At 38.5% G+C, this 15,560-nt stretch overlaps 1 long non-coding RNA gene across 2 annotated transcripts; it reads right to left on the bottom strand.

Moving 5' to 3' along the window:
* Window positions 1-671: 671 nt before the first annotated feature.
* On the bottom strand, window positions 672-14,831 carry LOC135162170 (uncharacterized). 2 transcript variants are annotated; one of them, XR_010298911.1, is made up of 6 exons: window positions 14,817-14,831; window positions 2,647-2,841; window positions 2,078-2,512; window positions 1,638-1,987; window positions 1,220-1,474; window positions 672-850 (listed from the first exon to the last, which is right to left on the bottom strand). It is a non-coding gene; the product is annotated as an uncharacterized LOC135162170 (long non-coding RNA). The 2 variants fall into 2 exon arrangements; XR_010298910.1 differs by having other exon boundaries at window positions 2,078-2,841.
* Between the last annotated feature and the right edge of the window lie 729 nt (window positions 14,832-15,560).

Below are 15,560 nucleotides of genomic sequence, written 5' to 3'. Positions count from 1 at the left end.
ATAGTATTTGATAAGTTGTAGCTCATAATCCACGACGTGTCGTAAGCGACTGTCTACCAGGCTTTAAACTTTAAACGCATTTTTCTCGAATCATCATTTTCTGAAACTGTCATGGTCCTAGAAAAACAAGTATTCAACCGATTGCTTTAAAATTTACATATGTTCTTCTACTCATTTATAGTTATCGTCCCTACCAGAATTGTTTATTTTCGAAAATATTTTCATATTTTTATTAAACGATTTTTAACGAAAAAGAACAAGATTTTCGTGATTTTTTTTTGAAGTTCGATATATTTTTTCTTTTTTAATGAAATTGATTATATTTGGTAGGGACGATAGCCGCAGATCTACTGAATAATAATCCATTCGATTTTTTTATCTCAGACAACATGAACAGCCACCAATCACCATGACCAGTGAACTACCTTTTTTTGTTGGGGACTACTTTGACTTAAAAAAAATATATGTTAAAAATGTAAAAAACGAAAAAAAAATTTTTTTCGTACATTTCAAAATACAAATAAAAATATATTAAAAAATTAAAATGATTGAATTTTGTTGTTGCATAAAAAAAAATTTCCTACAAAGTGGTAAAATGGATGCGTTCACATGAGAGTAACCCCTTAAATCTTAGCTAAAGTGAAGAATTGGGTTATGAGGAAAAAAAAGGCTTCTCAATTTTTCTCAGCTTTACTGCAATTATAATTGTTTACAATGAATCTTCTGAAGCATTCTTAATAAAATCAAGGTAATGGAACACCTGTGTAAACAAGGTTATGCCAGTCGGCCATGCACTGGAAAGTACCCCATATATCACATTGTTGTGGATCAGGGGACCCCCGCTGTCTCCCTGAAATCATAACCCCAAATTAAAAACATCTAATAGTTACTAAATTGTGACTGATTGTTGCATTCGAAAGGTCAACCACACGTTATCCATATTCGATTCCAGCGAATGAATTAAACGGCTGTAAAATTTATTCGCAAATCGCGATATCCTGGAAAGTACTTTCTTCAACCTTTTTTTTACATTACAATTTGATCACAAACTGAATGTCATGGATTGACTACTCTCTGTCGATACTTGTGGTACTTTCGATTTATAGTTATTTATGATCTTTATACTTATAACTTGTCGCTTGCAACTTATACTTCTCTGCTACTTGTTTCATATGAATTATTGTGTTTCTACTAGATCTTCACTAACTCCAATTCTTACATAACCTGGCCTCATTCCTCCTATGAGATTTTTGGCGACGAATTGGGATTCATCATCAACAGTGAAGTTATCAGCGAAGACCTTGATGTCGGGATGCACGATGGTAAAATCCATAAATTGTAAGAAAGGTTCGCTTCTATCATCCTTTGTCCAACCCCATCCGGCAAAAAGCATCATTTGACAATAGGGTAGGAAATCAGTTTCAGGTAATTTAGCTGGGAAAATGTTTCCTCCCAGAGGAAGAGGTTCCGCTAGCTAGAAATTTCAATAAATTATAATTCCATTAATACGTGGTAGGCAGTGCTCTTCAAGGTAGACTCCTGGGCATCTCAATTTGTAATAACTAATAGCGAAATAACTGTTGAAATAGTCGAACAAGATTGGAGATATCGACCAAGTGCTGACTTGAAATACTCACTGTGAGAACTGCGATATCATTCTTCATACTGAGGTTCATTATAGATGTAGCTCTTAAGCATAATCCCTGCATAAAGTTGAACTTTTCAGTCTCCATACCCTTATAGTGTTGATGCACATATATTGTCGCAACCCCGCGCAACACTCTCGATTCCGACCCCACATTTGTTGATCCTGCTACTACTATCATTTGGTTGGCTTCGGCACAAAATACGCAGTGACCTGCAGTGAGAATGTGCGATGCATCTATTATGGCACCTCCGCAAGTGAAGACGTTTTTGGTAAAAATAGCTACCATGTACTGAAAAGTACCCTCGTCAGCCAATATTCCATATTTTATCGCGTTTCCAACTGAAAATTAGGATTTTTTTTCAATAATGCATTTCTCTTTACTGTCATCGTATTGAAGGCATCATAGTATTTGCAGTTCTATTCACTTACCGTGAATACTTCCAGTTGATATTAAACAAATACAAATCCACAGTGCAGAAGACATGCTGCAAGTGGCGGAAAAAAAAATCCTTTTCGTTTAAATCAGGCAATCAAAGAATTCCTTCACACCGACAAACTCAATGAGGGAATACTGAGAGTCCACATGGCAGTATGCATTTTATAATTTTTTTTAAACTTCCGAAAAAGATTCTATCGAGCATAACTCTATAAAAATCGAAGGACATCTTTATCACAGTAGTGAATGTTTAAAACTATTTTTTTATACGTCAGAAGTTTAAATTTGATTTCTCTTATCAGTTAGGCTCATTTTTTGAGAAGTTTTTTTTCGCATGAGTTGGAGTCCATGGAATTTGGCCACCAGTTAGAACCAAGAGAGTGAACTTGTTCCTCAAGTTGAAATAAAACTCAGGTCTTACATGGAATCTAGGATATTATTACTTGGCATTAATGCTACAATGCTCGTATGACTGTAATAAAAATAAAGCTGGCCATTCCGATAATTTTCCGGGACTGTTGACACAGCAAAAATAGTGGAAAACTTAACCAAGTGTCCGAACCATCGCCAATATTTTATTTTCCTCTCGGAGCTCACAGAGTCACTCGAAATAACCTCTGAGCGATTGCAGGGGAGTTCAAATATGAACAGTTTATTCATCCTTCCATTCGCCGTTGTAATAATAAACCTGACGAATGACAGGGGCTACAGATCAATACTGAATGACAAGGAGATATCGGGTGACTTTAGAGCTTTCCTGGAAGTTAAAGCATAATCATTCATAATTGATCTTTCTGATAAGAATTGTTCTCCGGATGCCCCTTCTATTTACATATTTTACGAGGTTTTTTTCCTCCGTATCGGTGGACTAAAAATAAATTGAACGGTCAGGGATCGACGAACTTTTCATTCACTAATTTTCTTTTTTTACTTCGGTGAGTAATTGTCAATTGGACGCTCATATCGTATTTTCGGTTATTCGGTCGAGATATGTGGTGAGTATTTGAATAGCACTTCCTCATGGAAATATACTGAATTGATTATGAAACATTGATCCACCCGTCTGCATACCTTAAACATACTTTTTACGTCTTTCGAGGATTTGCAAGTCGCGTTGAGTGTCTGTGAGCCAAAGCATAAAACCACCTGTGTTATGCATTCTTCAAATCTTTCTTCTCTTGAGCCATTTATTTCCATTGTCTTCCCTTCGCGAATTCTGTAATTCGAGGAGGGCTCGAGACACAGGGGTAAAGAAACTTCATCTTTTTTTCCTCACATCGGAAATGCAATGCATAAGACATGCGACTCGACATAAATTTCCAGAGTTTCTGTGCGTGTATTACGACACGGGGTTAACGGAGGGCTGATGCCGGAGTTCCGTACATAATTCGAGAACGTTTTCCAGTTCTTCTTATTTCTTATGACGCTGACTCGGCATTGCGTGCCCTGGAAGTTGAGCGTATATTTATTCGTGAAAAGGGTGTACGACAAAAATTTCAATAACGCGGAAGACGTTGGGGTGAGAATAGGGGGTTGTGTTGACTATCATATACGGATGGTTGAGAAAATGAAAAAGAGAATGGAGACGCCCACGGGATAAATTGAGCGGATAAATTGCATTGAATTTTTTAATTTGTTTTCGAGCAATATTTATTCCGACTGGAAGCCTTACAATCATATTTGTTAGAAGAGAATTTTTTGTTTACAAATATTTTTGACAAAGTTTTCTAAACAATCGTTTCAGCTCATCGGAGATATTTTCCGATAATCTTACAGAGGTTCTGCTGATAATTTCTGAGTCTGGTATTATGTTTACTGAGTATTTCGTAGTTTTAGTTTGCTCGAATTCACATGAAATAACTTGTGATTCATTCAGAAGTGCTGTACCAATAAAATTGGTAGAAATTGAACGGAAAGAAAAAAAAAATAAGGAGTAGAGGAAAGGTCGCATGTCTTCCGTCGCAGTGCTTGTTTTTCCTTGGAGCATGGAAATAATTTGGTATGCATATTTTACCATTCCCTCTTTGATTTCAACTTTTCGCAATCCTTTAAAAAAAGAGAAAAATATAGAGGGGCTTTTTGGCCGATCGAGGTACGCTCGAGTGGCTCTCACAGAAAGCGCCCAGCTTGGATGAGGAAAGGGCGATTTTCAAGAGGGATGCCACCGACCTACACTGTCTACAGTCCCCTAGATGCCTTTTGTAAGCTGGCAATTCCCAGCGAGGACCCTTAATTTCTCAATAAATAGCTTAATTATCTTAATTAAAATGGTGAATGCTGGGAATGCAGACGCACACGATAGACATTGAAAAGAGCCACTCCGGGGGTTCACTCTGGTGAATTCAACATTCCCTATTGCAAGTGCATATATGTACATGATGGAAGTGTCTCGGAGATGCGAAACTGAGTGCTTCCTGACCCAGTCATTTCTCCGTCGTTTAAAATGAATTACTCTCGCGCAATGTCACAATTCCCTGTTAGTCCCACCCGCTGAGGAAAGTGCCATTACTTAGTCGCCATTCCCAGAAGGTACTCCCTTCATTTTTTAAACATTATTCTTTTTTTAAGGAAAAAAAAATCCAGCTTTTCCTCACGTCAGCAATGCGGGAGTAACGAACCATCGTTTATCACAGCATTCTCGTTTTCTCGAGAGGGTTAATGAGGCCCTGGTAATTAAGGGGAAGTGAAACCTCGGGCGACGAGGTATTCAACAAACTTTTGCTCTCTCCCCCATCACTGAAAAGCTCGAATATTAATGTAAATTCTCACATACGAGGGAAATCCTGTTTTTCAACCGGAGAATTGTGGTTACATCCACTCAGTCTTGAGGTGAATTATCTTACTCGGGTACTTCGGGTATTGTACAGACTTTTGCTTATCCAGAAAATTTTTAACACAATTTTCATGCAGAATTTACGCTCAATAGTTCAAATGGTGTAGGGATACGACAGGATCATAACAAAGACCTTAAGAATTTCCAAATTATTTTTCCAATTTTTTGGAATATAGAAAATCCTTTTCGGAGTTTATAGAATAGACCAACACTATTTTGTGGAGATAAGATTAGCCTTCTTATTTATTTACTTGTTCAGTTTCTATGAACCGAAAAATTTCATGATTCTGAAACACAGGAGACAACAATTTAGGAAAGATTACCTAATGGAATTGAGTTTTTACATGACATTTTGTACATTTACCAAACTTCTCGGTAAATGTTATTGAATTTTCCTCTCCATGCTTTCAATTTATTTTCAATCATATGAACGCTGCTGAACCTACCATTCATTGAATTCATGAATTTACATCACAAATAACATGGTACATTAATTAGGAATGGATCAGTTAATATTTGTTTCTGTCGTTCTAGAATCAAATTGATAGAATGAGATTGGCATAATGAATATCATCACATGCATTATGAATTATCTTATCAAATATTCGTTTTCCATCATGCACGTAATATTTATTATTCTTTGTATTGTATGGATACATATAATAGAAATAATAATAGGAAAATTTTCACTGATAAAGTGCCTTATTGTTCCGTAATTTTGACCGAATATTGTTGTGACAGGTAAATTATGAAACTAGCACGTGATTTTTAAAGAATTTTTCTCTCCGTTTATGTATATTGCAGATATTAAAAAAATTAATGGAGACCCCAATGAATTCACGAGACAATTATATTGCATTTCTGTTAAATTGCTCAACAGATAATATTAAATATTTAAATATTCGCTACATCTGAAACGCGAAAATTCCCACATCCCACATCCTTGGAATAACACCTTTCACAGCGAGCACGTCGTGAAAATAATGAAATCTCAATGTAAGAAACTCGTTAGCTCCGAGTCTGTTACGAACTTCAAACAAACGTGAAGATCAATCAAAAGAAATCGGATAAATTCCTGACTTGATCCGCACCCTCTTCACTAATTCTCCCGTCACAGCCTTAACATCGAAAAACGGGTGGTAGCGATGCTGAGAGGCTGTAAACTCGGAATATTCCTGGAGTAAGAGCGTAATAGAATTCCCGTGTTAGCCTTAATTGCTCGGATTAATGGGAGGACCCTGCTAATTGGCTGTGGCTAGCTGAGGACACGCGCTAGCGTCCACTCTCGTATCCCATCGAGGCCCGGATCCCTCAGGCCGGCCGCTCACCACCATTTAGGCATCGGTATTACGCACCAATCTCCCAGAATTGCATAATTTCACAGCCATCAGCACTTCATAATTTCGGTATAGAAAATAAACAAATTGAGAATCATCAATAAATTAATTATTTGATAATTAGGATCATTTCTCCGTTTGTATTGTAGGATCAGGGTACAGGGGACAGGGATAATTTTAATTTAACTTAAAAATATTTATTAATAATGAAAAAAATACATAGGGTGTAAGATCCACGATCTTAGCCGTTCGACTTTCATCCTCGGACTGAGCCATACCTCGTCCTCTCGCACCATCCATACATATTTATTTTTTATATTTCTCTTTCTCACTTTGTCACATTGCTTCTCTCTCACACTCATTCCACTCATACGACACACATAAACACAAAAAGACATATCACACACGTCGCACTCATTCCCAAAAATCATTTCCCTTGTTCCGCTCAATCTAACAATGGTTCTTTATTCTACTACGCAACAGACATTCGATACATTCACATAAACATTCAAATCTTTGTAAATAGTTGAAATATTACCGTCTAGGTTTATATATTCTGGCGACATTCTCTCATCTCACTCATACCCACATTTGTCCTTTCACTCATTTCACACAAAAAATCAGTCATCCCACAGTATCCCAGATATTTAGTCTCAAGATAGAGAAAGAATAACTGCAGAGACTCATCTTCTGCTAAAAATTTCCCTTCATTTTCGTTAACCTGTATTTAGCGAAATTCTTGATACAGGAAATGTTTTTATAATTAATTTCCATCTGGATATTTCTTAAATGAAACATGGAATACGTCTTGAATCAATTCTGATTACCAATACGTTTAGTTCCATACTAATTAAAACGATTGCATTAAGGAGTCGCTTGAGAGTACTTAAGGGCTATGCAATCGATTGGTTTCTGGCCCAGATCTGTCGGTGAATAGATACCTCGGAATACGTCGGGAGATTCTAAGACGATAATAGAATTTTCATGTAATCCATGGGGTAATTCCCCTGCGGTTGTCGAGGAGTACCACGACGCACTTGGGGCTTTTATTCATCGGGAAAAGGGTCCAGCGGGTTCCCCTCCACCCATACCACCCATCCAGACTGCATCCCCTTTAGTACTATCTACGTAACGATGTAGACCCAATGGGTACGTACGACGCATTTCGAATTCCCCCGGGGGTTAATTGCCCGATGTTTTGACGTGAGAGTTATCCCACCTCAAAAAGGGATACATTCCGGGGTTTCCTGGAGGCGAAAGACCTGATGGACAATCTACTGGGGAATAGGTGATAAATGGACGGGTACACTGAACCCGTGCAGATAGGACAATGATTATATACTGATGGTAAATTGTGCAAATATTGAGCTTAAACGATTTTGGGAGGTGAAATGCGTTAAAGGGTTTATCATGGTGGTGGATTATCGGACCATCATTATGAGAGGGTAAATGGGGTGCCAATAGGTTTGTCAAGGGGGTGAGCTATTGGGGTAAATCAGCGTAAAGGGGGTCGCACAGGAGCGAGTTTGGTTTTCATTCATAATTTGTTTTGGATGGATATGTGCAAAATCGTTTAAAGAAAATCAGATGTTTTTCTCAGCTTGTTTATATTTATGGATTGAGAGGTGGGGGAAGTTGGTAAAAGGTGATGTTGGGAAAATGCGACAATGGAGAAAGTGAGCATAACGAGAGTCTACTTTATTGTCTTCTCATGTATGTAAATTAGTGCAAAATAAAATCGTCGAATGATTTCATATCAAGAATGTCTTTAGTTTTTAGTGAGTTTTGGTGATGTGGGTGGAGCCATATGAGACGGAGTCAAGTCACGTTTGGATAATAATTCAGAAATGAGAATAGCTTTCTTCAAAAATCAAGTGAGTCAAAAAAGGCCGAGACGGTAGAAATTCCCTCGTAATTCTTGTTATCAGGAAAAATGATGTTACCATCCCATCCAGTTTTATCGACAATTCGAAAACTCTTGCAGTAAAATGGATCATAACCATAGTTTTCCAGAGAAAAACCCTCTCCCCTGGTTCATTAACCCCTCATTTCCACATTTACCAATTTTTTCGTGCATCAATTCACCAAATTTCTTTTAAAAATAGTTCTTGAAAGGGGTTCCATTCCCTTGATAGTGCTCTCCATTCTATAATTCATTTACGACATAATGATGATAGTCGAAAAATTCATAGCCCCACGCACTTAAACCCCATGAATGACTTATGCTCAGGCCAAAACTAACAAAAAAATTGAGCACTCGCCCCTGTTTTTCTACGGTCTTTACTCCAACGAGGGAACAATCTCCATCAAAAGTAAACTAGGGAGTGAATTTCGATTTTTCCAGTGACTCATGACTCACCGTTCATCGTCCATACATCCCCCGAGGGCCTATTTTGATTCTGAAAAATTGTAAAATCATCGACGATTAGAAATGTGGAAAATACGATAACGAGCGTACGTTGAGAAAGGGAGAGATGAGAAGTTTTTCAAGTGACATCATCTGTCATTCGAGTGTTATTCCGACGTGACAAAAAGGATGATGGGAAAAATTTAACACACCCGCGTGAAAAGTAGCTTTCGACGCGTCTCTACCCCTAGGGTATTTGGATGTGAAAAAAAAATCGAATAAGCATAATAACAGTGTTGGATAATGGTATTCGCCCTCTACGCAGATGGTAATAAAGCCCGGGGTAAGAAGAAAGCGGAAGAGCTTTTTTTACGCCTGCATGAAGGACCTCGGTAGCATGATTTCTGACTTCATGTGGCACTTTTCTCACCGTTGCCCCGGCGTAACGTTGGCAATCTGTTTCGGGGACAAGAGTGAAGTGAGGGAGAAACAAGGAGAGGAGAGACTCGAATTCGTCCCAAGGGGCTGACAAGATGAATTGGACGCTATGGGAGCAACTTTTTCAACGTGTTGCCAGTCATTTTTGTACATGCTTTAGTTATTAGTTTTGTGAAATTGAATTTTTTGGAATTTGAAGAATTTTATTGAGCTTTTTTTTTTCATATTAACCGTTATCAATTTGTTTTTATCGAGGGTTCAAGTGGATGTCGTGAAAGGAAGGGTGGTTTTTGGCGCTGAGATACAATAGCACATAATTCATCAGATTAGAAAGATTTTTGTGAGGCTATAAATGAAGTAACGAGAACATGATACATTTATGGAACGGTAGAGTGATTTTTATCAAAAATTTCTCTCCGTGTAACTACACGAAATACAAAAATATTGAAAAAAAAGTAACTCTCATAAAGTCTGCCTACGGAGTACGTAAATTTGAATTTCAAAGCTGACACATCCCCTCCGATTTTTCATCTAAAAAAATATAAATAATAAAAAAATCGGTACGTAGAAAATATCCATGCAAATACATTGACCGTATCGGTGGCGTACAGCAGATACTATCCGTGCTTTAATTCCGGGAGGATGCACAGATCCCAAGGTACACATAGATTTTTTCTCTATCGCGGTGGGAGGGCGGAGGGGGAGTGAGAGCATATACCGAATACACTGGTTGTGTCCCAGAGGAGAGTGAGGATCTGTCTCTGTTGATCTCCACACGTGTATGGAATTTCTCGCTCATTGTACAAGGGCGTGCCAATTTGCGTAGCGCGTGCGTAGCATTACTAAATGTACCATGAGAATTTATGATTTTTTTTTTTTTGTTCGTTCCACTGCCGAATAATTCCGGGAGGATCAACATTCTTTCGATTGAATTTTTTTCTGCTTTTCAATAGTAACGAGACAAAAATTCGAATAGCCAAATCGAAAATTTTCCCAAAAAATACATCCGAAACTCGATGTTACCATTCTTCAGGGATCTTTCTTTTTTTTAAACTATTGCATTCGAAGAGATTTTCGGATAAAAATAAATTTCGATAAGAGAATTGTCAGTGCTTGCGCCGGGCAAATTCCCATCGTCTTATACGATATTTCAGCAGAAATTTCCTTAGCTTTGCCGGAAATCCTCTTACATTCCGACTCCGTACCTCGGTCCAATTTATTCGTCCAGTTTCTTTTCGTCGAATTGAGAAACGATCCACGATCCCATTGGTCCGAATATCATCCGTCTCATGAAATTTCTCGTCCATGAGTACTTATCATCCGTTCCATTCCCCCGCAATTCTTTTCTGATTTTCGGAATTCAATAAGAAAACAATTGAATTCAAACTAATAAAATTTCCAGTAACAGCACTGAAATTGTATTTGACCATCACTTGGCGCCACTTTTTCCGCGCAGCCCATCAGAATGTTTCCTCGAAAAACATTAAATTATTGACTAAATTTTCATCTTCACATTTACGATGCCCACTCGAGTATTATTGCTAAGAAATAACGAGTAATTGATGGAGCCTCGATCCCTCATCAATTCATCTTCAAGGATCTACCCAAATCCCCTGTCCATATGGACATCATAATAACCATCGGAAACAATGTTTTTTCATCAACCGCACGGTGAATAGCTAATAGAATACCAGTTCCTACAACGTTTTTTCTTTCAGGATAAATGCGTTTTTCAGGGTGTGACTAGTCACTCCTGGGGACTCTATGGGGTTCCTCTCCTGCGACTGGTAACTATGGCAACTCCGTAACGCCATTAACCGTGGCGCACACGGGGGTTTCCCCGCACTCTGGTATTGCTACTGAGCCAGAAGCCAGGGCTTTTCGCGACTGGTATCTGGACGACGTAAAGAGTGAAACCCCATAAAAATAAATAACTCTCTAAGATCATGCTTCATGCCACCCTCCGCCCCCCTCCCCCATCGGCCCTGTTCCCTCTCGTGGACTCTGATGCAAGAAGCGAAACGAGGAGAGAAAAGGTGATACAGAGATGTCGACCCACACATACGTTGAAAATCGGAGGAATAAAGTGGGGGTAGGGCATCGTAACGGACGAAAGGGCGAATAAAATGAAAATGACACGTTGTGAGGGTCACCCACGGGATATTCCATACACCGTGAGCCTTATTGGGAAATCTCGGTGGATTTGAAGAGCGACTGAGCTGTGCTATAACGTCCGAAAAAAAAAGCCGGGATATCAAGATGAAAGGAGCGAAATCAGTGCTGAACAAATTTTTTTTTTCTCTCTCCGTTGAACTGAGGAGCGTGGGGAAGAAGAATTTCCTTTCAGAGATGGCAAGAGATAAACGTGGATTGAAATATAAATCGGGAATTCATCGTGACGGTGGAGTCGATGCATTATTAAATGTTGGCGCTGTTTCCGAGGAGGGGGGTATGAAATTTTAATTAGAAGAAGGTGAAGAGAGGACTGAAAGATGCTGGAGGAATGGGGGTTAATTAATCGGGTGTTATCACTCATTCGTGGAGAATGAGGTACGTCAGATGTGAAATTTTAGTGAATTCTGGGATTACTGTGATTCACGTGGATTGTTTGAAAATAGAATTTCCAGTGCAAAGTAGTAGATGCAAAAATGGAATTTTTCAAATGCCCACAAAATCCTCGGAGCCAAAAGAAATGTGAAAATATAATGATAGAAAGTGATTCGCCCATGAATGAATCTAATCCCGGCTAATTGGCAGTACACCGGGGAGACACTGTTCGATGTTAAAAGTAAAAGCCTAGCGTACAGCGACGGGGATAGGTGAAGAACGAGGAGGGGTTGTGGAATGAAAGTGCAGGGGTGGAACAATTACAAAACTTTTGGCATCAGTTGGAGCGGGCATGGGTGAGCTAAGTAGGTCGATGGGTGATAAATTCCAAGGTCCCCAGATACTCCCTCATTCTCACTCTCGACCTTCCCACCTTTTCTCGAAAATTCACCGGCAATCTCCGGGGCCCTGACTCCCCTCTCCCATTGCACCATTCCCCTTTATCTAACTGATAATCGGCCAGCGGCATAAATCCTGAACCAGTCTGCGCCTAATGGGGAGCTTCGGCGTGTACACACCCCCTAGATTGGAATTAAACTCACCATGTCCCTTGCACTCACCAGGGGTTATAGCGCGAATCCTGGAAAACCGGTTTGACGCATGGTCAAGACCTTCACGTAATTTAGGATTTATGGAATTGCTTGATTTCGTATATAGCGAATGTGTTCCGCTTCTGGCGAAGCGGAAAAAGTCAGTTGATTTAACAAATCTTTTGTCAAGGGCTCGTAATTCATTACGGGGAGTCTTTCTGAATCATTTTTTTTGTTTGACGTAATGAATTCTGTGGATGTCAGAGGGCTGGAACTTGTCTCTTGACGTGAGTTATTTTTATATTGTGAGGGTTATTTTATTTTATAACAGAATTTACAAAAAATGCGCGTATTTTTCTGCAAGAAAAATTGATTTAAAAAAAATTAAATCTCAATTGGTGATTGGGTTTGTGAAAGAATTCTCTGCTGATCTCTTGATAAAGATGTTAACGATTGGGAATATTTTATCTTAACGGAAAATTTCTCTCGTTGTAGTTGGTAAAATGTCGAGGAAAATTCAAACACTTGAAATTCCGAGTTTCAATGAAAATAAATACAACATTGTCTGCCTTTACCCCATTTTTCATTCACCAGCGATTCTTCGTCTGGAAATAAAAATAAATCCGTGTCGATGTTCTCGAAAGCAGCATTACTCTCTACTTGAATAAACTACTTCAACTCCCCGCAAACCACCTAATAATTCAATTCTCTCTCTAAACTAAAGATATCTTCCAAGCTGTCGTGCAAAACTTTTTTCCACAATTTCCAAGATCCCGGAAACTTGTTCCAGGATTAAGAAGAATCTCTCCAAAGCTTCGAGATGATCTCCAGATCTATCCGAGTTTCTCACAGTGAGACATCTCCATCGGGTAATTTCCTCTTCGCCCTAAACTTCCCATCCAGGTTTACCGGATAAGTCTGTCTTAAACGTTTAAAGCACCGAGGCAAATTCCTCCTCAATTTATGCCCTCACTCACTCTCATATTTATTTCATTAAGACCAACTTATTTTTCCAAAATGGGAGAAGAGTTTGTTTGAATACAAATGTGCGCCATTCACTGAGTCTTAACCAACTCAACATCCAGTTTTATCAAAACATTTTTTATTCACAAAGAATTATACTCGGAAATAAAGTGCAGAGATACCAGGAAGCCTTCATTTTCTCCCGGAAATTTAAAGTTTTCCACCCTAAAATTTTTCTCATTCTCCTTGAAAATATTAACCTCTTAAAATGCTGAAAAACTCGACACAATATCGCGATTACTCGGCAACAGCCCTCGCTCTGCCCTCCCCCCCATCAAGATATTTTCCCTCTGATTTTCCATAGGGTAAAACCATTTTTGGCGTCCAACACAAAAGATCCCTTTTCTTACCTCCTTAACATCCATTTCTACACTGGTAGAATCGTTTCCACCACTTCCATTCTTCCTCTACTTCTCCTCTCCCTCTCTTCTCCTTCTCTTTGATACAAAGGAGAGCAAGGCTGTCTCCTCGACTTTTAGTACGCAGAAAATGCAAAAAGTGAATTACACTGGGAAAAATAAGGAATGACGAGCAAATGGGTGAGTCGGGTCGAAAGGTACTTTACCGAGTGGGAGTGAAACAAAGGGCTGAAGGGAGGGGGGGGGGGGAGCATAAAGAGCCTTGAAATTTTATCGAAAGTCGATAGGTTCCCTCTTCCTGAATACCGAGTGGCTAATTAAAATAAATCAGTAAGAGTGTACGGAGACCAATTACCTAATCGACTATTCTTTATTCCTCGTCTTCGATTGGCGTTTTATGTTGAGAAGGTTCATTGATAAAAACTCTCATGTTGAGTTGAAAAAATGGTGATGATTTTCTAGTTGATGGGGAATTACTTAAGGCTTTCGTATTGTTCGGGTGCTCAGGATGATGAAAAGAGTTTGCGGTCTTATGAAGATGTCGGTGGGGTAAGTGTATGCATTCTGAATTAAGTGCATAATATTTTAAAATGTATGGGCACTATACTACTTTCTCCTTTAAAGAGGTGTGGTAATATGTAAGCATAAAGGCGCACACAAATTTTCTGACAAAACTGAGTTATATCTTCACTTAGCAACATACGAGAAAAATTATTTCAAGTTTTTTTTCGCATGGGGTTAAAACCCACTAATTATCTTTATTTATTTATTTAATGCAATCCATTGCAAGTTCTTGCAAGAACTTGCAGCTGACCATCGCCCGAGGGCCTTCAGCCAAGTATTTACAAATATTTACATTTTATTGTATAGCAATTGTTGTAACAAAAAGCAAAACAAAAGGTGATTGGGTTTTTCGCAGCGATGAGAGGAATGATGTTGACAATTTTGAGAACAATGCGTTTTTTTTTTAAAGTCCGTTATTGGAGGTGTTCAAGACTTCGCTAGGAGTCAGATCCCAGATTTTCAATTCTGATAGATTCAAGCTTTTCAAATAAGGTATGACGAGGGTGTTTGTAACGGGTTCTATTCATAGGATTGCGTTTGTGGCAGAGTACACACTAATTATTGTTCACTTCAGAAGATAATTTCGTCATTGAAGGATCTATAATGTGATGGACAATATTCAGTACGAATTACGGAACGTTGAAGCCATTATAAAAGTGAAAGATAATTTAGATTAAAATTTATTTCTATTTACCTCCCAGTTGTAGCCTATTCACATTCATAATTCAGTAGTGAGGCGATAAAACGAGATAAGTCGACCTATTTCTCAATCAAGTTTCTAAGCAATATGCCCGAATCTACGGGAGATAGTGCTGATTGATTATGATATATGACACAAGATAGCATGTAGAATATATCCATTTACACGTACAAGGGACGTCCGTACTGAAGCTCTATTCTGTCCGAACTGAACTACATTATCAGTCAGAAGGTGCTGAGTCGACTGTTTAGTGTGAGTGGCTGAATGGTTGTGTAGGATCAATGTGGTCGGCAAGAAATAAATGAGAAAAAGTCTATTTCAAAAAAACTATAATAATAAGAAAATATCAACTTGGTACAGTGATGTTGATTAAAAGGTAAACATATACCGCGATTAAAATAACTCTGTTCTCTCCAAAAACTCAAAACGAACTAACTGTCCACTCTTCCAAATCTCACTCATTCTCATGCATACCTCTTCACTGCACTAGAACAAATCACCCGCACACTGTCTCCACTGGGCCTCACACAAAAGCCCCAAAAAAGGCATGCATGCCATAAAACTAACACTCGATTTCGATAAACACTTCACGCTAAATTATTACCACTAGGAAAAATTATAAAAGATACAAAATAAACAAATAGGCTAAACTCTACGTTCCACAATGAACTTACTTAACTTACAGAAAATCCTTGTCTTAATTTCTACGAGTCTTTTGGTAATACTAAAAGTTATTGT

The sequence above is a fragment of the Diachasmimorpha longicaudata genome, chromosome 5, assembly GCF_034640455.1.
Source record: "Diachasmimorpha longicaudata isolate KC_UGA_2023 chromosome 5, iyDiaLong2, whole genome shotgun sequence".
Taxonomy (NCBI): Eukaryota; Metazoa; Arthropoda; class Insecta; order Hymenoptera; family Braconidae; genus Diachasmimorpha; species Diachasmimorpha longicaudata.
The sequence above is the reverse complement of the archived record's forward strand: the minus strand, read 5'-3'. Positions and strand labels throughout refer to the sequence as shown.